Source organism: Lactuca saligna, chromosome 1 (assembly GCF_052625555.1).
Source record: "Lactuca saligna cultivar CGN05327 chromosome 1, ASM5262555v1, whole genome shotgun sequence".
Taxonomy (NCBI): domain Eukaryota; kingdom Viridiplantae; phylum Streptophyta; class Magnoliopsida; order Asterales; family Asteraceae; genus Lactuca; species Lactuca saligna.
Genome location: NC_136417.1, coordinates 154,315,455 through 154,338,342, shown reverse-complemented (window position 1 = coordinate 154,338,342; position 22,888 = coordinate 154,315,455). Strand labels below are relative to the sequence as shown.

General features: G+C 49.4%; 60 non-coding genes across 60 annotated transcripts; all 60 read left to right on the top strand.

Annotated features, from left to right (window-relative positions):
* The first annotated feature begins 22 nt into the window (after window positions 1-22).
* On the top strand, window positions 23-141 carry LOC145027163 (5S ribosomal RNA). Its single transcript, XR_013675099.1, has one exon. It is a non-coding gene; the product is annotated as a 5S ribosomal RNA (ribosomal RNA).
* A 226-nt stretch (window positions 142-367) lies between these two features.
* On the top strand, window positions 368-486 carry LOC145027151 (5S ribosomal RNA). Its single transcript, XR_013675088.1, has one exon. It is a non-coding gene; the product is annotated as a 5S ribosomal RNA (ribosomal RNA).
* Window positions 487-710: 224 nt separating this feature from the next.
* On the top strand, window positions 711-829 carry LOC145027139 (5S ribosomal RNA). Its single transcript, XR_013675077.1, has one exon. It is a non-coding gene; the product is annotated as a 5S ribosomal RNA (ribosomal RNA).
* A 510-nt stretch (window positions 830-1,339) lies between these two features.
* LOC145026413 (5S ribosomal RNA) lies at window positions 1,340-1,458 on the top strand. The gene has a single exon (XR_013674387.1). It is a non-coding gene; the product is annotated as a 5S ribosomal RNA (ribosomal RNA).
* A 227-nt stretch (window positions 1,459-1,685) lies between these two features.
* On the top strand, window positions 1,686-1,804 carry LOC145027127 (5S ribosomal RNA). Its single transcript, XR_013675066.1, has one exon. It is a non-coding gene; the product is annotated as a 5S ribosomal RNA (ribosomal RNA).
* Window positions 1,805-2,030: 226 nt separating this feature from the next.
* LOC145027116 (5S ribosomal RNA) lies at window positions 2,031-2,149 on the top strand. Its single transcript, XR_013675055.1, has one exon. It is a non-coding gene; the product is annotated as a 5S ribosomal RNA (ribosomal RNA).
* Window positions 2,150-2,373: 224 nt separating this feature from the next.
* LOC145027104 (5S ribosomal RNA) lies at window positions 2,374-2,492 on the top strand. Its single transcript, XR_013675044.1, has one exon. It is a non-coding gene; the product is annotated as a 5S ribosomal RNA (ribosomal RNA).
* A 225-nt stretch (window positions 2,493-2,717) lies between these two features.
* Window positions 2,718-2,836, top strand: LOC145027239 (5S ribosomal RNA). Its single transcript, XR_013675170.1, has one exon. It is a non-coding gene; the product is annotated as a 5S ribosomal RNA (ribosomal RNA).
* A 225-nt stretch (window positions 2,837-3,061) lies between these two features.
* Window positions 3,062-3,180, top strand: LOC145027092 (5S ribosomal RNA). Its single transcript, XR_013675033.1, has one exon. It is a non-coding gene; the product is annotated as a 5S ribosomal RNA (ribosomal RNA).
* Window positions 3,181-3,404: 224 nt separating this feature from the next.
* Window positions 3,405-3,523, top strand: LOC145027080 (5S ribosomal RNA). Its single transcript, XR_013675022.1, has one exon. It is a non-coding gene; the product is annotated as a 5S ribosomal RNA (ribosomal RNA).
* A 218-nt stretch (window positions 3,524-3,741) lies between these two features.
* On the top strand, window positions 3,742-3,860 carry LOC145025503 (5S ribosomal RNA). Its single transcript, XR_013673514.1, has one exon. It is a non-coding gene; the product is annotated as a 5S ribosomal RNA (ribosomal RNA).
* A 220-nt stretch (window positions 3,861-4,080) lies between these two features.
* Window positions 4,081-4,199, top strand: LOC145023321 (5S ribosomal RNA). Its single transcript, XR_013671418.1, has one exon. It is a non-coding gene; the product is annotated as a 5S ribosomal RNA (ribosomal RNA).
* A 382-nt stretch (window positions 4,200-4,581) lies between these two features.
* LOC145027069 (5S ribosomal RNA) lies at window positions 4,582-4,700 on the top strand. The gene has a single exon (XR_013675011.1). It is a non-coding gene; the product is annotated as a 5S ribosomal RNA (ribosomal RNA).
* Window positions 4,701-4,917: 217 nt separating this feature from the next.
* On the top strand, window positions 4,918-5,036 carry LOC145025502 (5S ribosomal RNA). The gene has a single exon (XR_013673513.1). It is a non-coding gene; the product is annotated as a 5S ribosomal RNA (ribosomal RNA).
* A 219-nt stretch (window positions 5,037-5,255) lies between these two features.
* On the top strand, window positions 5,256-5,374 carry LOC145023310 (5S ribosomal RNA). Its single transcript, XR_013671407.1, has one exon. It is a non-coding gene; the product is annotated as a 5S ribosomal RNA (ribosomal RNA).
* A 382-nt stretch (window positions 5,375-5,756) lies between these two features.
* On the top strand, window positions 5,757-5,875 carry LOC145027058 (5S ribosomal RNA). The gene has a single exon (XR_013675000.1). It is a non-coding gene; the product is annotated as a 5S ribosomal RNA (ribosomal RNA).
* A 219-nt stretch (window positions 5,876-6,094) lies between these two features.
* Window positions 6,095-6,213, top strand: LOC145027045 (5S ribosomal RNA). Its single transcript, XR_013674988.1, has one exon. It is a non-coding gene; the product is annotated as a 5S ribosomal RNA (ribosomal RNA).
* Window positions 6,214-6,431: 218 nt separating this feature from the next.
* Window positions 6,432-6,550, top strand: LOC145025501 (5S ribosomal RNA). The gene has a single exon (XR_013673512.1). It is a non-coding gene; the product is annotated as a 5S ribosomal RNA (ribosomal RNA).
* Window positions 6,551-6,769: 219 nt separating this feature from the next.
* Window positions 6,770-6,888, top strand: LOC145023288 (5S ribosomal RNA). Its single transcript, XR_013671385.1, has one exon. It is a non-coding gene; the product is annotated as a 5S ribosomal RNA (ribosomal RNA).
* A 382-nt stretch (window positions 6,889-7,270) lies between these two features.
* Window positions 7,271-7,389, top strand: LOC145027033 (5S ribosomal RNA). Its single transcript, XR_013674977.1, has one exon. It is a non-coding gene; the product is annotated as a 5S ribosomal RNA (ribosomal RNA).
* A 217-nt stretch (window positions 7,390-7,606) lies between these two features.
* Window positions 7,607-7,725, top strand: LOC145025500 (5S ribosomal RNA). The gene has a single exon (XR_013673511.1). It is a non-coding gene; the product is annotated as a 5S ribosomal RNA (ribosomal RNA).
* A 219-nt stretch (window positions 7,726-7,944) lies between these two features.
* On the top strand, window positions 7,945-8,063 carry LOC145023277 (5S ribosomal RNA). The gene has a single exon (XR_013671374.1). It is a non-coding gene; the product is annotated as a 5S ribosomal RNA (ribosomal RNA).
* A 383-nt stretch (window positions 8,064-8,446) lies between these two features.
* Window positions 8,447-8,565, top strand: LOC145025322 (5S ribosomal RNA). Its single transcript, XR_013673343.1, has one exon. It is a non-coding gene; the product is annotated as a 5S ribosomal RNA (ribosomal RNA).
* A 217-nt stretch (window positions 8,566-8,782) lies between these two features.
* On the top strand, window positions 8,783-8,901 carry LOC145025499 (5S ribosomal RNA). Its single transcript, XR_013673510.1, has one exon. It is a non-coding gene; the product is annotated as a 5S ribosomal RNA (ribosomal RNA).
* A 219-nt stretch (window positions 8,902-9,120) lies between these two features.
* On the top strand, window positions 9,121-9,239 carry LOC145023266 (5S ribosomal RNA). The gene has a single exon (XR_013671363.1). It is a non-coding gene; the product is annotated as a 5S ribosomal RNA (ribosomal RNA).
* A 382-nt stretch (window positions 9,240-9,621) lies between these two features.
* Window positions 9,622-9,740, top strand: LOC145027021 (5S ribosomal RNA). Its single transcript, XR_013674966.1, has one exon. It is a non-coding gene; the product is annotated as a 5S ribosomal RNA (ribosomal RNA).
* A 219-nt stretch (window positions 9,741-9,959) lies between these two features.
* LOC145027009 (5S ribosomal RNA) lies at window positions 9,960-10,078 on the top strand. Its single transcript, XR_013674955.1, has one exon. It is a non-coding gene; the product is annotated as a 5S ribosomal RNA (ribosomal RNA).
* A 218-nt stretch (window positions 10,079-10,296) lies between these two features.
* LOC145025498 (5S ribosomal RNA) lies at window positions 10,297-10,415 on the top strand. The gene has a single exon (XR_013673509.1). It is a non-coding gene; the product is annotated as a 5S ribosomal RNA (ribosomal RNA).
* Window positions 10,416-10,634: 219 nt separating this feature from the next.
* On the top strand, window positions 10,635-10,753 carry LOC145023255 (5S ribosomal RNA). The gene has a single exon (XR_013671352.1). It is a non-coding gene; the product is annotated as a 5S ribosomal RNA (ribosomal RNA).
* A 382-nt stretch (window positions 10,754-11,135) lies between these two features.
* On the top strand, window positions 11,136-11,254 carry LOC145026997 (5S ribosomal RNA). The gene has a single exon (XR_013674943.1). It is a non-coding gene; the product is annotated as a 5S ribosomal RNA (ribosomal RNA).
* A 217-nt stretch (window positions 11,255-11,471) lies between these two features.
* Window positions 11,472-11,590, top strand: LOC145025495 (5S ribosomal RNA). Its single transcript, XR_013673507.1, has one exon. It is a non-coding gene; the product is annotated as a 5S ribosomal RNA (ribosomal RNA).
* A 219-nt stretch (window positions 11,591-11,809) lies between these two features.
* LOC145023244 (5S ribosomal RNA) lies at window positions 11,810-11,928 on the top strand. The gene has a single exon (XR_013671341.1). It is a non-coding gene; the product is annotated as a 5S ribosomal RNA (ribosomal RNA).
* Window positions 11,929-12,310: 382 nt separating this feature from the next.
* On the top strand, window positions 12,311-12,429 carry LOC145025543 (5S ribosomal RNA). The gene has a single exon (XR_013673555.1). It is a non-coding gene; the product is annotated as a 5S ribosomal RNA (ribosomal RNA).
* A 219-nt stretch (window positions 12,430-12,648) lies between these two features.
* Window positions 12,649-12,767, top strand: LOC145026985 (5S ribosomal RNA). The gene has a single exon (XR_013674932.1). It is a non-coding gene; the product is annotated as a 5S ribosomal RNA (ribosomal RNA).
* A 218-nt stretch (window positions 12,768-12,985) lies between these two features.
* On the top strand, window positions 12,986-13,104 carry LOC145025494 (5S ribosomal RNA). The gene has a single exon (XR_013673506.1). It is a non-coding gene; the product is annotated as a 5S ribosomal RNA (ribosomal RNA).
* Window positions 13,105-13,323: 219 nt separating this feature from the next.
* On the top strand, window positions 13,324-13,442 carry LOC145023233 (5S ribosomal RNA). The gene has a single exon (XR_013671330.1). It is a non-coding gene; the product is annotated as a 5S ribosomal RNA (ribosomal RNA).
* Window positions 13,443-13,824: 382 nt separating this feature from the next.
* On the top strand, window positions 13,825-13,943 carry LOC145026973 (5S ribosomal RNA). Its single transcript, XR_013674921.1, has one exon. It is a non-coding gene; the product is annotated as a 5S ribosomal RNA (ribosomal RNA).
* A 217-nt stretch (window positions 13,944-14,160) lies between these two features.
* LOC145025493 (5S ribosomal RNA) lies at window positions 14,161-14,279 on the top strand. The gene has a single exon (XR_013673505.1). It is a non-coding gene; the product is annotated as a 5S ribosomal RNA (ribosomal RNA).
* A 219-nt stretch (window positions 14,280-14,498) lies between these two features.
* Window positions 14,499-14,617, top strand: LOC145023221 (5S ribosomal RNA). The gene has a single exon (XR_013671319.1). It is a non-coding gene; the product is annotated as a 5S ribosomal RNA (ribosomal RNA).
* A 383-nt stretch (window positions 14,618-15,000) lies between these two features.
* LOC145026961 (5S ribosomal RNA) lies at window positions 15,001-15,119 on the top strand. The gene has a single exon (XR_013674910.1). It is a non-coding gene; the product is annotated as a 5S ribosomal RNA (ribosomal RNA).
* A 219-nt stretch (window positions 15,120-15,338) lies between these two features.
* On the top strand, window positions 15,339-15,457 carry LOC145026950 (5S ribosomal RNA). The gene has a single exon (XR_013674899.1). It is a non-coding gene; the product is annotated as a 5S ribosomal RNA (ribosomal RNA).
* A 218-nt stretch (window positions 15,458-15,675) lies between these two features.
* LOC145025954 (5S ribosomal RNA) lies at window positions 15,676-15,794 on the top strand. The gene has a single exon (XR_013673944.1). It is a non-coding gene; the product is annotated as a 5S ribosomal RNA (ribosomal RNA).
* A 219-nt stretch (window positions 15,795-16,013) lies between these two features.
* On the top strand, window positions 16,014-16,132 carry LOC145023210 (5S ribosomal RNA). Its single transcript, XR_013671308.1, has one exon. It is a non-coding gene; the product is annotated as a 5S ribosomal RNA (ribosomal RNA).
* A 383-nt stretch (window positions 16,133-16,515) lies between these two features.
* On the top strand, window positions 16,516-16,634 carry LOC145025492 (5S ribosomal RNA). Its single transcript, XR_013673504.1, has one exon. It is a non-coding gene; the product is annotated as a 5S ribosomal RNA (ribosomal RNA).
* A 383-nt stretch (window positions 16,635-17,017) lies between these two features.
* LOC145026939 (5S ribosomal RNA) lies at window positions 17,018-17,136 on the top strand. The gene has a single exon (XR_013674888.1). It is a non-coding gene; the product is annotated as a 5S ribosomal RNA (ribosomal RNA).
* Window positions 17,137-17,353: 217 nt separating this feature from the next.
* Window positions 17,354-17,472, top strand: LOC145026926 (5S ribosomal RNA). Its single transcript, XR_013674876.1, has one exon. It is a non-coding gene; the product is annotated as a 5S ribosomal RNA (ribosomal RNA).
* A 218-nt stretch (window positions 17,473-17,690) lies between these two features.
* LOC145025953 (5S ribosomal RNA) lies at window positions 17,691-17,809 on the top strand. The gene has a single exon (XR_013673943.1). It is a non-coding gene; the product is annotated as a 5S ribosomal RNA (ribosomal RNA).
* A 219-nt stretch (window positions 17,810-18,028) lies between these two features.
* Window positions 18,029-18,147, top strand: LOC145023199 (5S ribosomal RNA). Its single transcript, XR_013671298.1, has one exon. It is a non-coding gene; the product is annotated as a 5S ribosomal RNA (ribosomal RNA).
* Window positions 18,148-18,530: 383 nt separating this feature from the next.
* On the top strand, window positions 18,531-18,649 carry LOC145025491 (5S ribosomal RNA). Its single transcript, XR_013673503.1, has one exon. It is a non-coding gene; the product is annotated as a 5S ribosomal RNA (ribosomal RNA).
* Window positions 18,650-19,033: 384 nt separating this feature from the next.
* Window positions 19,034-19,152, top strand: LOC145026915 (5S ribosomal RNA). The gene has a single exon (XR_013674865.1). It is a non-coding gene; the product is annotated as a 5S ribosomal RNA (ribosomal RNA).
* Window positions 19,153-19,369: 217 nt separating this feature from the next.
* Window positions 19,370-19,488, top strand: LOC145026903 (5S ribosomal RNA). The gene has a single exon (XR_013674854.1). It is a non-coding gene; the product is annotated as a 5S ribosomal RNA (ribosomal RNA).
* Window positions 19,489-19,707: 219 nt separating this feature from the next.
* On the top strand, window positions 19,708-19,826 carry LOC145026891 (5S ribosomal RNA). Its single transcript, XR_013674843.1, has one exon. It is a non-coding gene; the product is annotated as a 5S ribosomal RNA (ribosomal RNA).
* A 217-nt stretch (window positions 19,827-20,043) lies between these two features.
* On the top strand, window positions 20,044-20,162 carry LOC145025490 (5S ribosomal RNA). The gene has a single exon (XR_013673502.1). It is a non-coding gene; the product is annotated as a 5S ribosomal RNA (ribosomal RNA).
* Window positions 20,163-20,381: 219 nt separating this feature from the next.
* LOC145023188 (5S ribosomal RNA) lies at window positions 20,382-20,500 on the top strand. Its single transcript, XR_013671287.1, has one exon. It is a non-coding gene; the product is annotated as a 5S ribosomal RNA (ribosomal RNA).
* Window positions 20,501-20,883: 383 nt separating this feature from the next.
* Window positions 20,884-21,002, top strand: LOC145026880 (5S ribosomal RNA). Its single transcript, XR_013674832.1, has one exon. It is a non-coding gene; the product is annotated as a 5S ribosomal RNA (ribosomal RNA).
* A 219-nt stretch (window positions 21,003-21,221) lies between these two features.
* LOC145026869 (5S ribosomal RNA) lies at window positions 21,222-21,340 on the top strand. The gene has a single exon (XR_013674821.1). It is a non-coding gene; the product is annotated as a 5S ribosomal RNA (ribosomal RNA).
* A 217-nt stretch (window positions 21,341-21,557) lies between these two features.
* Window positions 21,558-21,676, top strand: LOC145025489 (5S ribosomal RNA). The gene has a single exon (XR_013673501.1). It is a non-coding gene; the product is annotated as a 5S ribosomal RNA (ribosomal RNA).
* Window positions 21,677-21,895: 219 nt separating this feature from the next.
* Window positions 21,896-22,014, top strand: LOC145023166 (5S ribosomal RNA). The gene has a single exon (XR_013671265.1). It is a non-coding gene; the product is annotated as a 5S ribosomal RNA (ribosomal RNA).
* Window positions 22,015-22,397: 383 nt separating this feature from the next.
* Window positions 22,398-22,516, top strand: LOC145026856 (5S ribosomal RNA). Its single transcript, XR_013674810.1, has one exon. It is a non-coding gene; the product is annotated as a 5S ribosomal RNA (ribosomal RNA).
* A 219-nt stretch (window positions 22,517-22,735) lies between these two features.
* Window positions 22,736-22,854, top strand: LOC145026845 (5S ribosomal RNA). The gene has a single exon (XR_013674799.1). It is a non-coding gene; the product is annotated as a 5S ribosomal RNA (ribosomal RNA).
* The last annotated feature ends 34 nt before the right edge of the window (window positions 22,855-22,888 follow it).

The window sequence follows — 22,888 nt, the reverse complement described above, 5'->3', positions numbered from 1 at the left end:
CAATAAACATGGATAGTATTTCGGGTGCGATCATACCAGCACTAATGCACCGGATCCCATCAGAACTCCGCAGTTAAGCGTGCTTGGGCGAGAGTAGTACTAGGATGGGTGACCCCCTGGGAAGTCCTCGTGTTGCACCCCCCCTTTTTTCGTTGTCCGTCTGCGTTTTTTCTAGATTTTACGTGTTTTTTTTTTCCCTTTCTTTCTTGCTATTTCTATGCTCGGCTGCCATCCGGTTCGTGGTTGATGGTTTTCGTATTTTTGTAACGGAGCCGATCGGTCACGTGGGTCCCACGCCACGCGTACCAAAACAAAGGAGGTTCTGCGTCTTGTAACACATAAAAACAATAAACATGGATAGTATTTCGGGTGCGATCATACCAGCACTAATGCACCGGATCCCATCAGAACTCCGCAGTTAAGCGTGCTTGGGCGAGAGTAGTACTAGGATGGGTGACCCCCTGGGAAGTCCTCGTGTTGCACCCCCCTTTTTTCGTTGTCCGTCTGCGTTTTTTCTAGATTTTACGTGTTTTGTTTTTCCCTTTCTTTCTTGCTATTTCTATGCTCGGCTGCCCTCCGGTTCGTGGTTGATGGTTTCGTATTTTTGTAACGGAGCCGATCGGTCACGTGGGTCCCACGCCACGCGTACCAAAACAAAGGAGGTTCTGCGTCTTGTAACACATAAAAACAATAAACATGGATAGTATTTCGGGTGCGATCATACCAGCACTAATGCACCGGATCCCATCAGAACTCCGCAGTTAAGCGTGCTTGGGCGAGAGTAGTACTAGGATGGGTGACCCCCTGGGAAGTCCTCGTGTTGCACCCCCCTTTTTTCGTTGTCCGTTTGCGTTTTTTCTAGATTTTACGTGTTTTGTTTTTCCCTTTCTTTCTTGCTATTTCTATGCTCGGCTGCCCTCCGGTTCGTGGTTGATGGTTTCGTATTTTTGTAACGGAGCCGATCGGTCACGTGGGTCCCACGCCACGCGTACCAAAACAAAGGAGGTTCTGCGTCTTGTAACACATAAAAACAATAAACATGGATAGTATTTCGGGTGCGATCATACCAGCACTAATGCACCGGATCCCATGGGAAGTCCTCGTGTTGCACCCCCCCTTTTTTCGTTGTCCGTTTGCGTTTTTTCTAGATTTTACGTGTTTTTTTTTTCCCTTTCTTTCTTGCTATTTCTATGCTCGGCTGCCATCCGGTTCGTGGTTGATGGTTTCGTATTTTTGTAACGGAGCCGATCGGTCACGTGGGTCCCACGCCACGCGTACCAAAACAAAGGAGGTTCTGCGTCTTGTAACACATAAAAACAATAAACATGGATAGTATTTCGGGTGCGATCATAACAGCACTAATGCACCGGATCCCATCAGAACTCCGCAGTTAAGCGTGCTTGGGCGAGAGTAGTACTAGGATGGGTGACCCCCTGGGAAGTCCTCGTGTTGCACCCCCCCTTTTTTCGTTGTCCGTTTGCGTTTTTTCTAGATTTTACGTGTTTTTTTTTTTCCCTTTCTTTCTTGCTATTTCTATGCTCGGCTGCCATCCGGTTCGTGGTTGATGGTTTTCGTATTTTTGTAACGGAGCCGATCGGTCACGTGGGTCCCACGCCACGCGTACCAAAACAAAGGAGGTTCTGCGTCTTGTAACACATAAAAACAATAAACATGGATAGTATTTCGGGTGCGATCATACCAGCACTAATGCACCGGATCCCATCAGAACTCCGCAGTTAAGCGTGCTTGGGCGAGAGTAGTACTAGGATGGGTGACCCCCTGGGAAGTCCTCGTGTTGCACCCCCCCTTTTTTCGTTGTCCGTCTGCGTTTTTTCTAGATTTTACGTGTTTTTTTTTTCCCTTTCTTTCTTGCTATTTCTATGCTCGGCTGCCATCCGGTTCGTGGTTGATGGTTTTCGTATTTTTGTAACGGAGCCGATCGGTCACGTGGGTCCCACGCCACGCGTACCAAAACAAAGGAGGTTCTGCGTCTTGTAACACATAAAAACAATAAACATGGATAGTATTTTGGGTGCGATCATACCAGCACTAATGCACCGGATCCCATCAGAACTCCGCAGTTAAGCGTGCTTGGGCGAGAGTAGTACTAGGATGGGTGACCCCCTGGGAAGTCCTCGTGTTGCACCCCCCTTTTTTCGTTGTCCGTTTGCGTTTTTTCTAGATTTTACGTGTTTTGTTTTTCCCTTTCTTTCTTGCTATTTCTATGCTCGGCTGCCCTCCGGTTCGTGGTTGATGGTTTCGTATTTTTGTAACGGAGCCGATCGGTCACGTGGGTCCCACGCCACGCGTACCAAAACAAAGGAGGTTCTGCGTCTTGTAACACATAAAAACAATAAACATGGATAGTATTTCGGGTGCGATCATACCAGCACTAATGCACCGGATCCCATCAGAACTCCGCAGTTAAGCGTGCTTGGGCGAGAGTAGTACTAGGATGGGTGACCCCCTGGGAAGTCCTCGTGTTGCACCCCCCCTTTTTTCGTTGTCCGTTTGCGTTTTTTCTAGATTTTACGTGTTTTTTTTTTCCCTTTCTTTCTTGCTATTTCTATGCTCGGCTGCCATCCGGTTCGTGGTTGATGGTTTCGTATTTTTGTAACGGAGCCGATCGGTCACGTGGGTCCCACGCCACGCGTACCAAAACAAAGGAGGTTCTGCGTCTTGTAACACATAAAAACAATAAACATGGATAGTATTTCGGGTGCGATCATAACAGCACTAATGCACCGGATCCCATCAGAACTCCGCAGTTAAGCGTGCTTGGGCGAGAGTAGTACTAGGATGGGTGACCCCCTTGCAAGTCCTCGTGTTGCACCCCCCCTTTTTTCGTTGTCCGTTTGCGTTTTTTCTAGATTTTACGTGTTTTGTTTTTCCCTTTCTTTCTTGCTATTTCTATGCTCGGCTGCCCTCCGGTTCGTGGTTGATGGTTTCGTATTTTTGTAACGGAGCCGATCGGTCACGTGGGTCCCACGTCACGCGTACCAAAACAAAGGAGGTTCTGCGTCTTGTAACACATAAAAACAATAAACATGGATAGTATTTCGGGTGCGATCATACCAGCACTAATGCACCGGATCCCATCAGAACTCCGCAGTTAAGCGTGCTTGGGCGAGAGTAGTACTAGGATGGGTGACCCCCTGGGAAGTCCTCGTGTTGCACCCCCCTTTTTTCGTTGTCCGTCTGCGTTTTTTCTAGATTTTACGTGTTTTGTTTTTCCCTTTCTTTCTTGCTATTTCTATGCTCGGCTGCCCTCCGGTTCGTGGTTTATGGTTTCGTATTTTTGTAACGGAGCCGATCGGTCACGTGGGTCCCACGCCACGCGTACCAAAACAAAGGAGGTTCTGCGTCTTGTAACACATAAAAACAATAAACATGGGTAGTATTTCGGGTGCGATCATACCAGCACTAATGCACCGGATCCCATCAGAACTCCGCAGTTAAGCGTGCTTGGGCGAGAGTAGTACTAGGATGGGTGACCCCCTGGGAAGTCCTCGTGTTGCACCCCCTTTTTCGTTGCCCGTCTGCGTTTTTTTATGTTTTAGGTGCGTTTTTTTTTTCTTTCTTGCTATATCCATGCTCGGGCGGCCTCCGGTTCAATGTTGATTGTTTTCTTGTTTCCCGAACCGAGCCGATCCATCACGTGGGTCCCACGCCTCGCGTCCGAAAGCAAACGAGGTTCTGCGTCTTGTAAGACATAAAAACAATAAGCATGGATAGTATTTCGGGTGCGATCATACCAGCACTAATGCACCGGATCCCATCAGAACTCCGCAGTCAAGCGTGCTTGGGCGAGAGTAGTACTAGGATGGGTGACCCCCTGGGAAGTCCTCGTGTTGCACCCCCTTTTTTCGTTGCCCGTCTGCGTTTTTTTATGTTTTAGGTACGTTTTTTTTTTTCTTTCTTGCTATATCCATGCTCGGGCGGCCTCCGGTTCAATGTTGATTGTTTTCTTGTTTCCCGAACCGAGCCGATCCATCACGTGGGTCCCACGCCTCGCGTCCGAAAGCAAACGAGGTTCTGCGTCTTGTAAGACATAAAAACAATAAGCATGGATAGTATTTCGGGTGCGATCATACCAGCACTAATGCACCGGATCCCATCAGAACTCCGCAGTTAAGCGTGCTTGGGCGAGAATAGTACTAGGATGGGTGACCCCCTGGGAAGTCCTCGTGTTGCACCCCCTTTTTCGTTGCCCGTCTGCGTTTTTTTTATGTTTTAGGTGTGTTTTTTTTCTTTCTTGCTATATCCATGCTCGGGCGGCCTCCGGTTCAATGTTGATTGTTTTCTTGTTTCCCGAACCGAGCCGATCCATCACGTGGGTCCCACGCCTCGCGTCCGAAAGCAAACGAGGTTCTTGCCCGTCTGCGTTTTTTTATGTTTTAGGTGCGTTTTTTTTTCTTTCTTGCTATATCCATGCTCGGGCGGCCTCCGGTTCAATGTTGATTGTTTTCTTGTTTCCCGAACCGAGCCGATCCATCACGTGGGTCCCACGCCTCGCGTCCGAAAGCAAACGAGGTTCTGCGTCTTGTAAGAAATAAAAACAATAAGCATGGATAGTATTTCGGGTGCGATCATACCAGCACTAATGCACCGGATCCCATCAGAACTCCGCAGTTAAGCGTGCTTGGGCGAGAGTAGTACTAGGATGGGTGACCCCCTGGGAAGTCCTCGTGTTGCACCCCCTTTTTCGTTGCCCGTCTGCGTTTTTTTATGTTTTAGGTGCGTTTTTTTTTCTTTCTTGCTATATCCATGCTCGGGCGGCCTCCGGTTCAATGTTGATTGTTTTCTTGTTTCCCGAACCGAGCCGATCCATCACGTGGGTCCCACGCCTCGCGTCCGAAAGCAAACGAGGTTCTGCGTCTTGTAAGACATAAAAACAATAAGCATGGATAGTATTTCGGGTGCGATCATACCAGCACTAATGCACCGGATCCCATCAGAACTCCGCAGTCAAGCGTGCTTGGGCGAGAGTAGTACTAGGATGGGTGACCCCCTGGGAAGTCCTCGTGTTGCACCCCCTTTTTTCGTTGCCCGTCTGCGTTTTTTTATGTTTTAGGTGCGTTTTTTTTTTCTTTCTTGCTATATCCATGCTCGGGCGGCCTCCGGTTCAATGTTGATTGTTTTCTTGTTTCCCGAACCGAGCCGATCCATCACGTGGGTCCCACGCCTCGCGTCCGAAAGCAAACGAGGTTCTGCGTCTTGTAAGACATAAAAACAATAAGCATGGATAGTATTTCGGGTGCGATCATACCAGCACTAATGCACCGGATCCCATCAGAACTCCGCAGTTAAGCGTGCTTGGGCGAGAATAGTACTAGGATGGGTGACCCCCTGGGAAGTCCTCGTGTTGCACCCCCTTTTTCGTTGCCCGTCTGCGTTTTTTTTATGTTTTAGGTGTGTTTTTTTTCTTTCTTGCTATATCCATGCTCGGGCGGCCTCCGGTTCAATGTTGATTGTTTTCTTGTTTCCCGAACCGAGCCGATCCATCACGTGGGTCCCACGCCTCGCGTCCGAAAGCAAACGAGGTTCTTGCCCGTCTGCGTTTTTTTATGTTTTAGGTGCGTTTTTTTTTCTTTCTTGCTATATCCATGCTCGGGCGGCCTCCGGTTCAATGTTGATTGTTTTCTTGTTTCCCGAACCGAGCCGATCCATCACGTGGGTCCCACGCCTCGCGTCCGAAAGCAAACGAGGTTCTGCGTCTTGTAAGAAATAAAAACAATAAGCATGGATAGTATTTCGGGTGCGATCATACCAGCACTAATGCACCGGATCCCATCAGAACTCCGCAGTTAAGCGTGCTTGGGCGAGAGTAGTACTAGGATGGGTGACCCCCTGGGAAGTCCTCGTGTTGCACCCCCTTTTTTCGTTGCCCGTCTGCGTTTTTTTATGTTTTAGGTGCGTTTTTTTTTTCTTTCTTGCTATATCCATGCTCGGGCGGCCTCCGGTTCAATGTTGATTGTTTTCTTGTTTCCCGAACCGAGCCGATCCATCACGTGGGTCCCACGCCTCGCGTCCGAAAGCAAACGAGGTTCTGCGTCTTGTAAGACATAAAAACAATAAGCATGGATAGTATTTCGGGTGCGATCATACCAGCACTAATGCACCGGATCCCATCAGAACTCCGCAGTTAAGCGTGCTTGGGCGAGAGTAGTACTAGGATGGGTGACCCCCTGGGAAGTCCTCGTGTTGCACCCCCTTTTTCGTTGCCCGTCTGCGTTTTTTTATGTTTTAGGTGCGTTTTTTTTTTCTTTCTTGCTATATCCATGCTCGGGCGGCCTCCGGTTCAATGTTGATTGTTTTCTTGTTTCCCGAACCGAGCCGATCCATCACGTGGGTCCCACGCCTCGCGTCCGAAAGCAAACGAGGTTCTGCGTCTTGTAAGACATAAAAACAATAAGCATGGATAGTATTTCGGGTGCGATCATACCAGCACTAATGCACCGGATCCCATCAGAACTCCGCAGTCAAGCGTGCTTGGGCGAGAGTAGTACTAGGATGGGTGACCCCCTGGGAAGTCCTCGTGTTGCACCCCCTTTTTTCGTTGCCCGTCTGCGTTTTTTTATGTTTTAGGTGCGTTTTTTTTTTCTTTCTTGCTATATCCATGCTCGGGCGGCCTCCGGTTCAATGTTGATTGTTTTCTTGTTTCCCGAACCGAGCCGATCCATCACGTGGGTCCCACGCCTCGCGTCCGAAAGCAAACGAGGTTCTGCGTCTTGTAAGACATAAAAACAATAAGCATGGATAGTATTTCGGGTGCGATCATACCAGCACTAATGCACCGGATCCCATCAGAACTCCGCAGTTAAGCGTGCTTGGGCGAGAATAGTACTAGGATGGGTGACCCCCTGGGAAGTCCTCGTGTTGCACCCCCTTTTTCGTTGCCCGTCTGCGTTTTTTTTATGTTTTAGGTGTGTTTTTTTTCTTTCTTGCTATATCCATGCTCGGGCGGCCTCCGGTTCAATGTTGATTGTTTTCTTGTTTCCCGAACCGAGCCGATCCATCACGTGGGTCCCACGCCTCGCGTCCGAAAGCAAACGAGGTTCTTGCCCGTCTGCGTTTTTTTATGTTTTAGGTGCGTTTTTTTTTCTTTCTTGCTATATCCATGCTCGGGCGGCCTCCGGTTCAATGTTGATTGTTTTCTTGTTTCCCGAACCGAGCCGATCCATCACGTGGGTCCCACGCCTCGCGTCCGAAAGCAAACGAGGTTCTGCGTCTTGTAAGAAATAAAAACAATAAGCATGGATAGTATTTCGGGTGCGATCATACCAGCACTAATGCACCGGATCCCATCAGAACTCCGCAGTTAAGCGTGCTTGGGCGAGAGTAGTACTAGGATGGGTGACCCCCTGGGAAGTCCTCGTGTTGCACCCCCTTTTTCGTTGCCCGTCTGCGTTTTTTTATGTTTTAGGTGCGTTTTTTTTTCTTTCTTGCTATATCCATGCTCGGGCGGCCTCCGGTTCAATGTTGATTGTTTTCTTGTTTCCCGAACCGAGCCGATCCATCACGTGGGTCCCACGCCTCGCGTCCGAAATCAAACGAGGTTCTGCGTCTTGTAAGACATAAAAACAATAAGCATGGATAGTATTTCGGGTGCGATCATACCAGCACTAATGCACCGGATCCCATCAGAACTCCGCAGTCAAGCGTGCTTGGGCGAGAGTAGTACTAGGATGGGTGACCCCCTGGGAAGTCCTCGTGTTGCACCCCCTTTTTTCGTTGCCCGTCTGCGTTTTTTTATGTTTTAGGTGCGTTTTTTTTTTCTTTCTTGCTATATCCATGCTCGGGCGGCCTCCGGTTCAATGTTGATTGTTTTCTTGTTTCCCGAACCGAGCCGATCCATCACGTGGGTCCCACGCCTCGCGTCCGAAAGCAAACGAGGTTCTGCGTCTTGTAAGACATAAAAACAATAAGCATGGATAGTATTTCGGGTGCGATCATACCAGCACTAATGCACCGGATCCCATCAGAACTCCGCAGTTAAGCGTGCTTGGGCGAGAATAGTACTAGGATGGGTGACCCCCTGGGAAGTCCTCGTGTTGCACCCCCTTTTTCGTTGCCCGTCTGCGTTTTTTTTATGTTTTAGGTGTGTTTTTTTTCTTTCTTGCTATATCCATGCTCGGGCGGCCTCCGGTTCAATGTTGATTGTTTTCTTGTTTCCCGAACCGAGCCGATCCATCACGTGGGTCCCACGCCTCGCGTCCGAAAGCAAACGAGGTTCTTGCCCGTCTGCGTTTTTTTATGTTTTAGGTGCGTTTTTTTTTTCTTTCTTGCTATATCCATGCTCGGGCGGCCTCCGGTTCAATGTTGATTGTTTTCTTGTTTCCCGAACCGAGCCGATCCATCACGTGGGTCCCACGCCTCGCGTCCGAAAGCAAACGAGGTTCTGCGTCTTGTAAGAAATAAAAACAATAAGCATGGATAGTATTTCGGGTGCGATCATACCAGCACTAATGCACCGGATCCCATCAGAACTCCGCAGTTAAGCGTGCATGGGCGAGAGTAGTACTAGGATGGGTGACCCCCTGGGAAGTCCTCGTGTTGCACCCCCTTTTTCGTTGCCCGTCTGCGTTTTTTTATGTTTTAGGTGCGTTTTTTTTTCTTTCTTGCTATATCCATGCTCGGGCGGCCTCCGGTTCAATGTTGATTGTTTTCTTGTTTCCCGAACCGAGCCGATCCATCACGTGGGTCCCACGCCTCGCGTCCGAAAGCAAACGAGGTTCTGCGTCTTGTAAGACATAAAAACAATAAGCATGGATAGTATTTCGGGTGCGATCATACCAGCACTAATGCACCGGATCCCATCAGAACTCCGCAGTCAAGCGTGCTTGGGCGAGAGTAGTACTAGGATGGGTGACCCCCTGGGAAGTCCTCGTGTTGCACCCCCTTTTTTCGTTGCCCGTCTGCGTTTTTTTATGTTTTAGGTGCGTTTTTTTTTTCTTTCTTGCTATATCCATGCTCGGGCGGCCTCCGGTTCAATGTTGATTGTTTTCTTGTTTCCCGAACCGAGCCGATCCATCACGTGGGTCCCACGCCTCGCGTCCGAAAGCAAACGAGGTTCTGCGTCTTGTAAGACATAAAAACAATAAGCATGGATAGTATTTCGGGTGCGATCATACCAGCACTAATGCACCGGATCCCATCAGAACTCCGCAGTTAAGCGTGCTTGGGCGAGAATAGTACTAGGATGGGTGACCCCCTGGGAAGTCCTCGTGTTGCACCCCCTTTTTCGTTGCCCGTCTGCGTTTTTTTTATGTTTTAGGTGTGTTTTTTTTCTTTCTTGCTATATCCATGCTCGGGCGGCCTCCGGTTCAATGTTGATTGTTTTCTTGTTTCCCGAACCGAGCCGATCCATCACGTGGGTCCCACGCCTCGCGTCCGAAAGCAAACGAGGTTCTTGCCCGTCTGCGTTTTTTTATGTTTTAGGTGCGTTTTTTTTTCTTTCTTGCTATATCCATGCTCGGGCGGCCTCCGGTTCAATGTTGATTGTTTTCTTGTTTCCCGAACCGAGCCGATCCATCACGTGGGTCCCACGCCTCGCGTCCGAAAGCAAACGAGGTTCTGCGTCTTGTAAGAAATAAAAACAATAAGCATGGATAGTATTTCGGGTGCGATCATACCAGCACTAATGCACCGGATCCCATCAGAACTCCGCAGTTAAGCGTGCTTGGGCGAGAGTAGTACTAGGATGGGTGACCCCCTGGGAAGTCCTCGTGTTGCACCCCCTTTTTTCGTTGCCCGTCTGCGTTTTTTTATGTTTTAGGTGCGTTTTTTTTTTCTTTCTTGCTATATCCATGCTCGGGCGGCCTCCGGTTCAATGTTGATTGTTTTCTTGTTTCCCGAACCGAGCCGATCCATCACGTGGGTCCCACGCCTCGCGTCCGAAAGCAAACGAGGTTCTGCGTCTTGTAAGACATAAAAACAATAAGCATGGATAGTATTTCGGGTGCGATCATACCAGCACTAATGCACCGGATCCCATCAGAACTCCGCAGTTAAGCGTGCTTGGGCGAGAGTAGTACTAGGATGGGTGACCCCCTGGGAAGTCCTCGTGTTGCACCCCCTTTTTCGTTGCCCGTCTGCGTTTTTTTATGTTTTAGGTGCGTTTTTTTTTTCTTTCTTGCTATATCCATGCTCGGGCGGCCTCCGGTTCAATGTTGATTGTTTTCTTGTTTCCCGAACCGAGCCGATCCATCACGTGGGTCCCACGCCTCGCGTCCGAAAGCAAACGAGGTTCTGCGTCTTGTAAGACATAAAAACAATAAGCATGGATAGTATTTCGGGTGCGATCATACCAGCACTAATGCACCGGATCCCATCAGAACTCCGCAGTCAAGCGTGCTTGGGCGAGAGTAGTACTAGGATGGGTGACCCCCTGGGAAGTCCTCGTGTTGCACCCCCTTTTTTCGTTGCCCGTCTGCGTTTTTTTATGTTTTAGGTGCGTTTTTTTTTTCTTTCTTGCTATATCCATGCTCGGGCGGCCTCCGGTTCAATGTTGATTGTTTTCTTGTTTCCCGAACCGAGCCGATCCATCACGTGGGTCCCACGCCTCCCGTCCGAAAGCAAACGAGGTTCTGCGTCTTGTAAGACATAAAAACAATAAGCATGGATAGTATTTCGGGTGCGATCATACCAGCACTAATGCACCGGATCCCATCAGAACTCCGCAGTTAAGCGTGCTTGGGCGAGAATAGTACTAGGATGGGTGACCCCCTGGGAAGTCCTCGTGTTGCACCCCCTTTTTCGTTGCCCGTCTGCGTTTTTTTTATGTTTTAGGTGTGTTTTTTTTCTTTCTTGCTATATCCATGCTCGGGCGGCCTCCGGTTCAATGTTGATTGTTTTCTTGTTTCCCGAACCGAGCCGATCCATCACGTGGGTCCCACGCCTCGCGTCCGAAAGCAAACGAGGTTCTTGCCCGTCTGCGTTTTTTTATGTTTTAGGTGCGTTTTTTTTTCTTTCTTGCTATATCCATGCTCGGGCGGCCTCCGGTTCAATGTTGATTGTTTTCTTGTTTCCCGAACCGAGCCGATCCATCACGTGGGTCCCACGCCTCGCGTCCGAAAGCAAACGAGGTTCTGCGTCTTGTAAGAAATAAAAACAATAAGCATGGATAGTATTTCGGGTGCGATCATACCAGCACTAATGCACCGGATCCCATCAGAACTCCGCAGTTAAGCGTGCTTGGGCGAGAGTAGTACTAGGATGGGTGACCCCCTGGGAAGTCCTCGTGTTGCACCCCCTTTTTCGTTGCCCGTCTGCGTTTTTTTATGTTTTAGGTGCGTTTTTTTTTCTTTCTTGCTATATCCATGCTCGGGCGGCCTCCGGTTCAATGTTGATTGTTTTCTTGTTTCCCGAACCGAGCCGATCCATCACGTGGGTCCCACGCCTCGCGTCCGAAAGCAAACGAGGTTCTGCGTCTTGTAAGACATAAAAACAATAAGCATGGATAGTATTTCGGGTGCGATCATACCAGCACTAATGCACCGGATCCCATCAGAACTCCGCAGTCAAGCGTGCTTGGGCGAGAGTAGTACTAGGATGGGTGACCCCCTGGGAAGTCCTCGTGTTGCACCCCCTTTTTTCGTTGCCCGTCTGCGTTTTTTTATGTTTTAGGTGCGTTTTTTTTTTCTTTCTTGCTATATCCATGCTCGGGCGGCCTCCGGTTCAATGTTGATTGTTTTCTTGTTTCCCGAACCGAGCCGATCCATCACGTGGGTCCCACGCCTCGCGTCCGAAAGCAAACGAGGTTCTGCGTCTTGTAAGACATAAAAACAATAAGCATGGATAGTATTTCGGGTGCGATCATACCAGCACTAATGCACCGGATCCCATCAGAACTCCGCAGTTAAGCGTGCTTGGGCGAGAATAGTACTAGGATGGGTGACCCCCTGGGAAGTCCTCGTGTTGCACCCCCTTTTTCGTTGCCCGTCTGCGTTTTTTTTATGTTTTAGGTGTGTTTTTTTTCTTTCTTGCTATATCCATGCTCGGGCGGCCTCCGGTTCAATGTTGATTGTTTTCTTGTTTCCCGAACCGAGCCGATCCATCACGTGGGTCCCACGCCTCGCGTCCGAAAGCAAACGAGGTTCTTGCCCGTCTGCGTTTTTTTATGTTTTAGGTGCGTTTTTTTTTCTTTCTTGCTATATCCATGCTCGGGCGGCCTCCGGTTCAATGTTGATTGTTTTCTTGTTTCCCGAACCGAGCCGATCCATCACGTGGGTCCCACGCCTCGCGTCCGAAAGCAAACGAGGTTCTGCGTCTTGTAAGAAATAAAAACAATAAGCATGGATAGTATTTCGGGTGCGATCATACCAGCACTAATGCACCGGATCCCATCAGAACTCCGCAGTTAAGCGTGCTTGGGCGAGAGTAGTACTAGGATGGGTGACCCCCTAGGAAGTCCTCGTGTTGCACCCCCTTTTTTCGTTGCCCGTCTGCGTTTTTTTATGTTTTAGGTGCGTTTTTTTTTTCTTTCTTGCTATATCCATGCTCGGGCGGCCTCCGGTTCAATGTTGATTGTTTTCTTGTTTCCCGAACCGAGCCGATCCATCACGTGGGTCCCACGCCTCGCGTCCGAAAGCAAACGAGGTTCTGCGTCTTGTAAGACATAAAAACAATAAGCATGGATAGTATTTCGGGTGCGATCATACCAGCACTAATGCACCGGATCCCATCAGAACTCCGCAGTTAAGCGTGCTTGGGCGAGAGTAGTACTAGGATGGGTGACCCCCTGGGAAGTCCTCGTGTTGCACCCCCTTTTTCGTTGCCCGTCTGCGTTTTTTTATGTTTTAGGTGCGTTTTTTTTTTCTTTCTTGCTATATCCATGCTCGGGCGGCCTCCGGTTCAATGTTGATTGTTTTCTTGTTTCCCGAACCGAGCCGATCCATCACGTGGGTCCCACGCCTCGCGTCCGAAAGCAAACGAGGTTCTGCGTCTTGTAAGACATAAAAACAATAAGCATGGATAGTATTTCGGGTGCGATCATACCAGCACTAATGCACCGGATCCCATCAGAACTCCGCAGTCAAGCGTGCTTGGGCGAGAGTAGTACTAGGATGGGTGACCCCCTGGGAAGTCCTCGTGTTGCACCCCCTTTTTTCGTTGCCCGTCTGCGTTTTTTTATGTTTTAGGTGCGTTTTTTTTTTCTTTCTTGCTATATCCATGCTCGGGCGGCCTCCGGTTCAATGTTGATTGTTTTCTTGTTTCCCGAACCGAGCCGATCCATCACGTGGGTCCCACGCCTCGCGTCCGAAAGCAAACGAGGTTCTGCGTCTTGTAAGACATAAAAACAATAAGCATGGATAGTATTTCGGGTGCGATCATACCAGCACTAATGCACCGGATCCCATCAGAACTCCGCAGTTAAGCGTGCTTGGGCGAGAATAGTACTAGGATGGGTGACCCCCTGGGAAGTCCTCGTGTTGCACCCCCTTTTTCGTTGCCCGTCTGCGTTTTTTTTATGTTTTAGGTGTGTTTTTTTTCTTTCTTGCTATATCCATGCTCGGGCGGCCTCCGGTTCAATGTTGATTGTTTTCTTGTTTCCCGAACCGAGCCGATCCATCACGTGGGTCCCACGCCTCGCGTCCGAAAGCAAACGAGGTTCTTGCCCGTCTGCGTTTTTTTATGTTTTAGGTGCGTTTTTTTTTCTTTCTTGCTATATCCATGCTCGGGCGGCCTCCGGTTCAATGTTGATTGTTTTCTTGTTTCCCGAACCGAGCCGATCCATCACGTGGGTCCCACGCCTCGCGTCCGAAAGCAAACGAGGTTCTGCGTCTTGTAAGAAATAAAAACAATAAGCATGGATAGTATTTCGGGTGCGATCATACCAGCACTAATGCACCGGATCCCATCAGAACTCCGCAGTTAAGCGTGCTTGGGCGAGAGTAGTACTAGGATGGGTGACCCCCTGGGAAGTCCTCGTGTTGCACCCCCTTTTTCGTTGCCCGTCTGCGTTTTTTTATGTTTTAGGTGCGTTTTTTTTTCTTTCTTGCTATATCCATGCTCGGGCGGCCTCCGGTTCAATGTTGATTGTTTTCTTGTTTCCCGAACCGAGCCGATCCATCACGTGGGTCCCACGCCTCGCGTCCGAAAGCAAACGAGGTTCTGCGTCTTGTAAGACATAAAAACAATAAGCATGGATAGTATTTCGGGTGCGATCATACCAGCACTAATGCACCGGATCCCATCAGAACTCCGCAGTCAAGCGTGCTTGGGCGAGAGTAGTACTAGGATGGGTGACCCCCTGGGAAGTCCTCGTGTTGCACCCCCTTTTTTCGTTGCCCGTCTGCGTTTTTTTATGTTTTAGGTGCGTTTTTTTTTTCTTTCTTGCTATATCCATGCTCGGGCGGCCTCCGGTTCAATGTTGATTGTTTTCTTGTTTCCCGAACCGAGCCGATCCATCACGTGGGTCCCACGCCTCGCGTCCGAAAGCAAACGAGGTTCTGCGTCTTGTAAGACATAAAAACAATAAGCATGGATAGTATTTCGGGTGCGATCATACCAGCACTAATGCACCGGATCCCATCAGAACTCCGCAGTTAAGCGTGCTTGGGCGAGAATAGTACTAGGATGGGTGACCCCCTGGGAAGTCCTCGTGTTGCACCCCCTTTTTCGTTGCCCGTCTGCGTTTTTTTTATGTTTTAGGTGTGTTTTTTTTTCTTTCTTGCTATATCCATGCTCGGGCGGCCTCCGGTTCAATGTTGATTGTTTTCTTGTTTCCCGAACCGAGCCGATCCATCACGTGGGTCCCACGCCTCGCGTCCGAAAGCAAACGAGGTTCTTGCCCGTCTGCGTTTTTTTATGTTTTAGGTGCGTTTTTTTTTCTTTCTTGCTATATCCATGCTCGGGCGGCCTCCGGTTCAATGTTGATTGTTTTCTTGTTTCCCGAACCGAGCCGATCCATCACGTGGGTCCCACGCCTCGCGTCCGAATGCAAACGAGGTTCTGCGTCTTGTAAGAAATAAAAACAATAAGCATGGATAGTATTTCGGGTGCGATCATACCAGCACTAATGCACCGGATCCCATCAGAACTCCGCAGTTAAGCGTGCTTGGGCGAGAGTAGTACTAGGATGGGTGACCCCCTGGGAAGTCCTCGTGTTGCACCCCCTTTTTTCGTTGCCCGTCTGCGTTTTTTTATGTTTTAGGTGCGTTTTTTTTTTCTTTCTTGCTATATCCATGCTCGGGCGGCCTCCGGTTCAATGTTGATTGTTTTCTTGTTTCCCGAACCGAGCCGATCCATCACGTGGGTCCCACGCCTCGCGTCCGAAAGCAAACGAGGTTCTGCGTCTTGTAAGACATAAAAACAATAAGCATGGATAGTATTTCGGGTGCGATCATACCAGCACTAATGCACCGGATCCCATCAGAACTCCGCAGTTAAGCGTGCTTGGGCGAGAGTAGTACTAGGATGGGTGACCCCCTGGGAAGTCCTCGTGTTGCACCCCCTTTTTCGTTGCCCGTCTGCGTTTTTTTATGTTTTAGGTGCGTTTTTTTTTTCTTTCTTGCTATATCCATGCTCGGGCGGCCTCCGGTTCAATGTTGATTGTTTTCTTGTTTCCCGAACCGAGCCGATCCATCACGTGGGTCCCACGCCTCGCGTCCGAAAGCAAACGAGGTTCTGCGTCTTGTAAGACATAAAAACAATAAGCATGGATAGTATTTCGGGTGCGATCATACCAGCACTAATGCACCGGATCTCATCAGAACTCCGCAGTCAAGCGTGCTTGGGCGAGAGTAGTACTAGGATGGGTGACCCCCTGGGAAGTCCTCGTGTTGCACCCCCTTTTTTCGTTGCCCGTCTGCGTTTTTTTATGTTTTAGGTGCGTTTTTTTTTTCTTTCTTGCTATATCCATGCTCAGGCGGCCTCCGGTTCAATGTTGATTGTTTTCTTGTTTCCCGAACCGAGCCGATCCATCACGTGGGTCCCACGCCTCGCGTCCGAAAGCAAACGAGGTTCTGCGTCTTGTAAGACATAAAAACAATAAGCATGGATAGTATTTCGGGTGCGATCATACCAGCACTAATGCACCGGATCCCATCAGAACTCCGCAGTTAAGCGTGCTTGGGCGAGAATAGTACTAGGATGGGTGACCCCCTGGGAAGTCCTCGTGTTGCACCCCCTTTTTCGTTGCCCGTCTGCGTTTTTTTTATGTTTTAGGTGTGTTTTTTTTCTTTCTTGCTATATCCATGCTCGGGCGGCCTCCGGTTCAATGTTGATTGTTTTCTTGTTTCCCGAACCGAGCCGATCCATCACGTGGGTCCCACGCCTCGCGTCCGAAAGCAAACGAGGTTCTTGCCCGTCTGCGTTTTTTTATGTTTTAGGTGCGTTTTTTTTTTCTTTCTTGCTATATCCATGCTCGGGCGGCCTCCGGTTCAATGTTGATTGTTTTCTTGTTTCCCGAACCGAGCCGATCCATCACATGGGTCCCACGCCTCGCGTCCGAAAGCAAACGAGGTTCTGCGTCTTGTAAGACATAAAAACAATAAGCATGGATAGTATTTCGGGTGCGATCATACCAGCACTAATGCACCGGATCCCATCAGAACTCCGCAGTCAAGCGTGCTTGGGCGAGAGTAGTACTAGGATGGGTGACCCCCTGGGAAGTCCTCGTGTTGCACCCCCTTTTTCGTTGCCCGTCTGCGTTTTTTTTATGTTTTAGGTGTGTTTTTTTTCTTTCTTGCTATATCCATGCTCGGGCGGCCTCCGGTTCAATGTTGATTGTTTTCTTGTTTCCCGAACCGAGCCGATCCATCACGTGGGTCCCACGCCTCGCGTCCGAAAGCAAACGAGGTTCTTGCCCGTCTGCGTTTTTTTATGTTTTAGGTGCGTTTTTTTTTTCTTTCTTGCTATATCCATGCTCGGGCGGCCTCCGGTTCAATGTTGATTGTTTTCTTGTTTCCCGAACCGAGCCGATCCATCACGTGGGTCCCACGCCTCGCGTCCGAAAGCAAACGAGGTTCTGCGTCTTGTAAGAAATAAAAACAATAAGCATGGATAGTATTTCGGGTGCGATCATACCAGCACTAATGCACCGGATCCCATCAGAACTCCGCAGTTAAGCGTGCTTGGGCGAGAGTAGTACTAGGATGGGTGACCCCCTGGGAAGTCCTCGTGTTGCACCCCCTTTTTCGTTGCCCGTCTGCGTTTTTTTATGTTTTAGGTGCGTTTTTTTTTCTTTCTTGCTATATCCATGCTCGGGCGGCCTCCGGTTCAATGTTGATTGTTTTCTTGTTTCCCGAACCGAGCCGATCCATCACGTGGGTCCCACGCCTCGCGTCCGAAAGCAAACGAGGTTCTGCGTCTTGTAAGAAATAAAAACAATAAGCATGGATAGTATTTCGGGTGCGATCATACCAGCACTAATGCACCGGATCCCATCAGAACTCCGCAGTTAAGCGTGCTTGGGCGAGAGTAGTACTAGGATGGGTGACCCCCTGGGAAGTCCTCGTGTTGCACCCCCTTTTTCGTTGCCCGTCTGCGTTTTTTTATGTTTTAGGTGCGTTTTTTTTTTCTTTCTTGCTATATCCATGCTCGGGCGGCCTCCGGTTCAATGTTGATTGTTTTCTTGTTTCCCGAACCGAGCCGATCCATCACGTGGGTCCCACGCCTCGCGTCCGAAAGCAAACGAGGTTCTGCGTCTTGTAAGACATAAAAACAATAAGCATGGATAGTATTTCGGGTGCGATCATACCAGCACTAATGCACCGGATCTCATCAGAACTCCGCAGTCAAGCGTGCTTGGGCGAGAGTAGTACTAGGATGGGTGACCCCCTGGGAAGTCCTCGTGTTGCACCCCCTTTTTTCGTTGCCCGTCTGCGTTTTTTTATGTTTTAGGTGCGTTTTTTTTTTCTTTCTTGCTATATCCATGCTCAGGCGGCCTCCGGTTCAATGTTGATTGTTTTCTTGTTTCCCGAACCGAGCCGATCCATCACGTGGGTCCCACGCCTCGCGTCCGAAAGCAAACGAGGTTCTGCGTCTTGTAAGACATAAAAACAATAAGCATGGATAGTATTTCGGGTGCGATCATACCAGCACTAATGCACCGGATCCCATCAGAACTCCGCAGTTAAGCGTGCTTGGGCGAGAATAGTACTAGGATGGGTGACCCCCTGGGAAGTCCTCGTGTTGCACCCCCTTTTTCGTTGCCCGTCTGCGTTTTTTTTATGTTTTAGGTGTGTTTTTTTTCTTTCTTGCTATATCCATGCTCGGGCGGCCTCCGGTTCAATGTTGATTGTTTTCTTGTTTCCCGAACCGAGCCGATCCATCACGTGGGTCCCACGCCTCGCGTCCGAAAGCAAACGAGGTTCTTGCCCGTCTGCGTTTTTTTATGTTTTAGGTGCGTTTTTTTTTTCTTTCTTGCTATATCCATGCTCGGGCGGCCTCCGGTTCAATGTTGATTGTTTTCTTGTTTCCCGAACCGAGCCGATCCATCACATGGGTCCCACGCCTCGCGTCCGAAAGCAAACGAGGTTCTGCGTCTTGTAAGACATAAAAACAATAAGCATGGATAGTATTTCGGGTGCGATCATACCAGCACTAATGCACCGGATCCCATCAGAACTCCGCAGTCAAGCGTGCTTGGGCGAGAGTAGTACTAGGATGGGTGACCCCCTGGGAAGTCCTCGTGTTGCACCCCCTTTTTCGTTGCCCGTCTGCGTTTTTTTTATGTTTTAGGTGTGTTTTTTTTTCTTTCTTGCTATATCCATGCTCGGGCGGCCTCCGGTTCAATGTTGATTGTTTTCTTGTTTCCCGAACCGAGCCGATCCATCACGTGGGTCCCACGCCTCGCGTCCGAAAGCAAACGAGGTTCTTGCCCGTCTGCGTTTTTTTATGTTTTAGGTGCGTTTTTTTTTTCTTTCTTGCTATATCCATGCTCGGGCGGCCTCCGGTTCAATGTTGATTGTTTTCTTGTTTCCCGAACCGAGCCGATCCATCACGTGGGTCCCACGCCTCGCGTCCGAAAGCAAACGAGGTTCTGCGTCTTGTAAGAAATAAAAACAATAAGCATGGATAGTATTTCGGGTGCGATCATACCAGCACTAATGCACCGGATCCCATCAGAACTCCGCAGTTAAGCGTGCTTGGGCGAGAGTAGTACTAGGATGGGTGACCCCCTGGGAAGTCCTCGTGTTGCACCCCCTTTTTCGTTGCCCGTCTGCGTTTTTTTATGTTTTAGGTGCGTTTTTTTTTCTTTCTTGCTATATCCATGCTCGGGCGGCCTCCGGTTCAATGTTGATTGTTTTCTTGTTTCCCGAACCGAGCCGATCCATCACGTGGGTCCCACGCCTCGCGTCCGAAAGCAAACGAGGTTCTGCGTCTTGTAAGAAATAAAAACAATAAGCATGGATAGTATTTCGGGTGCGATCATACCAGCACTAATGCACCGGATCCCATCAGAACTCCGCAGTTAAGCGTGCTTGGGCGAGAGTAGTACTAGGATGGGTGACCCCCTGGGAAGTCCTCGTGTTGCACCCCTTTTTTTCGTTGCCCGTCTGCGTTTTTTTATGTTTTAGGTGCGTTTTTTTTTTCTTTCTTGCTATATCCATGCTCGGGCGGCCTCCGGTTCAATGTTGATTGTTTTCTTGTTTCCCGAACCGAGCCGATCCATCACGTGGGTCCCACGCCTCGCGTCCGAAAGCAAACGAGGTTCTGCGTCTTGTAAGACATAAAAACAATAAGCATGGATAGTATTTCGGGTGCGATCATACCAGCACTAATGCACCGGATCCCATCAGAACTCCGCAGTTAAGCGTGCTTGGGCGAGAGTAGTACTAGGATGGGTGACCCCCTGGGAAGTCCTCGTGTTGCACCCCCTTTTTCGTTGCCCGTCTGCGTTTTTTTATGTTTTAGGTGCGTTTTTTTTTCTTTCTTGCTATATCCATGCTCGGGCGGCCTCCGGTTCAATGTTGATTGTTTTCTTGTTTCCCGAACCGAGCCGATCCATCACGTGGGTCCCACGCCTCGCGTCCGAAAGCAAACGAGGTTCTGCGTCTTGTAAGACATAAAAACAATAAGCATGGATAGTATTTCGGGTGCGATCATACCAGCACTAATGCACCGGATCCCATCAGAACTCCGCAGTCAAGCGTGCTTGGGCGAGAGTAGTACTAGGATGGGTGACCCCCTGGGAAGTCCTCGTGTTGCACCCCCTTTTTTCGTTGCCCGTCTGCGTTTTTTTATGTTTTAGGTGCGTTTTTTTTTTCTTTCTTGCTATATCCATGCTCGGGCGGCCTCCGGTTCAATGTTGATTGTTTTCTTGTTTCCCGAACCGAGCCGATCCATCACGTGGGTCCCACGCCTCGCGTCCGAAAGCAAACGAGGTTCTGCGTCTTGTAAGACATAAAAACAATAAGCATGGATAGTATTTCGGGTGCGATCATACCAGCACTAATGCACCGGATCCCATCAGAACTCCGCAGTTAAGCGTGCTTGGGCGAGAATAGTACTAGGATGGGTGACCCCCTGGGAAGTCCTCGTGTTGCACCCCCTTTTTCGTTGCCCGTCTGCGTTTTTTTTATGTTTTAGGTGTGTTTTTTTTTCTTTCTTGCTATATCCATGCTCGGGCGGCCTCCGGTTCAATGTTGATTGTTTTCTTGTTTCCCGAACCGAGCCGATCCATCACGTGGGTCCCACGCCTCGCGTCCGAAAGCAAACGAGGTTCTTGCCCGTCTGCGTTTTTTTATGTTTTAGGTGCGTTTTTTTTTCTTTCTTGCTATATCCATGCTCGGGCGGCCTCCGGTTCAATGTTGATTGTTTTCTTGTTTCCCGAACCGAGCCGATCCATCACGTGGGTCCCACGCCTCGCGTCCGAAAGCAAACGAGGTTCTGCGTCTTGTAAGAAATAAAAACAATAAGCATGGATAGTATTTCGGGTGCGATCATACCAGCACTAATGCACCGGATCCCATCAGAACTCCGCAGTTAAGCGTGCTTGGGCGAGAGTAGTACTAGGATGGGTGACCCCCTGGGAAGTCCTCGTGTTGCACCCCCTTTTTTCGTTGCCCGTCTGCGTTTTTTTATGTTTTAGGTGCGTTTTTTTTTTCTTTCTTGCTATATCCATGCTCGGGCGGCCTCCGGTTCAATGTTGATTGTTTTCTTGTTTCCCGAACCGAGCCGATCCATCACGTGGGTCCCACGCCTCGCGTCCGAAAGCAAACGAGGTTCTGCGTCTTGTAAGACATAAAAACAATAAGCATGGATAGTATTTCGGGTGCGATCATACCAGCACTAATGCACCGGATCCCATCAGAACTCCGCAGTTAAGCGTGCTTGGGCGAGAGTAGTACTAGGATGGGTGACCCCCTGGGAAGTCCTCGTGTTGCACCCCCTTTTTCGTTGCCCGTCTGCGTTTTTTTATGTTTTAGGTGCGTTTTTTTTTCTTTCTTGCTATATCCATGCTCGGGCGGCCTCCGGTTCAATGTTGATTGTTTTCTTGTTTCCCGAACCGAGCCGATCCATCACGTGGGTCCCACGCCTCGCGTCCGAAAGCAAACGAGGTTCTGCGTCTTGTAAGACATAAAAACAATAAGCATGGATAGTATTTCGGGTGCGATCATACCAGCACTAATGCACCGGATCCCATCAGAACTCCGCAGTCAAGCGTGCTTGGGCGAGAGTAGTACTAGGATGGGTGACCCCCTGGGAAGTCCTCGTGTTGCACCCCCTTTTTTCGTTGCCCGTCTGCGTTTTTTTATGTTTTAGGTGCGTTTTTTTTTTCTTTCTTGCTATATCCATGCTCGGGCGGCCTCCGGTTCAATGTTGATTGTTTTCTTGTTTCCCGAACCGAGCCGATCCATCACGTGGGTCCCACGCCTCGCGTCCGAAAGCAAACGAGGTTCTGCGTCTTGTAAGACATAAAAACAATAAGCATGGATAGTATTTCGGGTGCGATCATACCAGCACTAATGCACCGGATCCCATCAGAACTCCGCAGTTAAGCGTGCTTGGGCGAGAATAGTACTAGGATGGGTGACCCCCTGGGAAGTCCTCGTGTTGCACCCCCTTTTTCGTTGCCCGTCTGCGTTTTTTTTATGTTTTAGGTGTGTTTTTTTTTCTTTCTTGCTATATCCATGCTCGGGCGGCCTCCGGTTCAATGTTGATTGTTTTCTTGTTTCCCGAACCGAGCCGATCCATCACGTGGGTCCCACGCCTCGCGTCCGAAAGCAAACGAGGTTCTTGCCCGTCTGCGTTTTTTTATGTTTTAGGTGCGTTTTTTTTTCTTTCTTGCTATATCCATGCTCGGGCGGCCTCCGGTTCAATGTTGATTGTTTTCTTGTTTCCCGAACCGAGCCGATCCATCACGTGGGTCCCACGCCTCGCGTCCGAAAGCAAACGAGGTTCTGCGTCTTGTAAGAAATAAAAACAATAAGCATGGATAGTATTTCGGGTGCGATCATACCAGCACTAATGCACCGGATCCCATCAGAACTCCGCAGTTAAGCGTGCTTGGGCGAGAGTAGTACTAGGATGGGTGACCCCCTGGGAAGTCCTCGTGTTGCACCCCCTTTTTTCGTTGCCCGTCTGCGTTTTTTTATGTTTTAGGTGCGTTTTTTTTTTCTTTCTTGCTATATCCATGCTCGGGCGGCCTCCGGTTCAATGTTGATTGTTTTCTTGTTTCCCGAACCGAGCCGATCCATCACGTGGGTCCCACGCCTCGCGTCCGAAAGCAAACGAGGTTCTGCGTCTTGTAAGACATAAAAACAATAAGCATGGATAGTATTTCGGGTGCGATCATACCAGCACTAATGCACCGGATCCCATCAGAACTCCGCAGTTAAGCGTGCTTGGGCGAGAGTAGTACTAGGATGGGTGACCCCCTGGGAAGTCCTCGTGTTGCACCCCCTTTTTCGTTGCCCGTCTGCGTTTTTTTATGTTT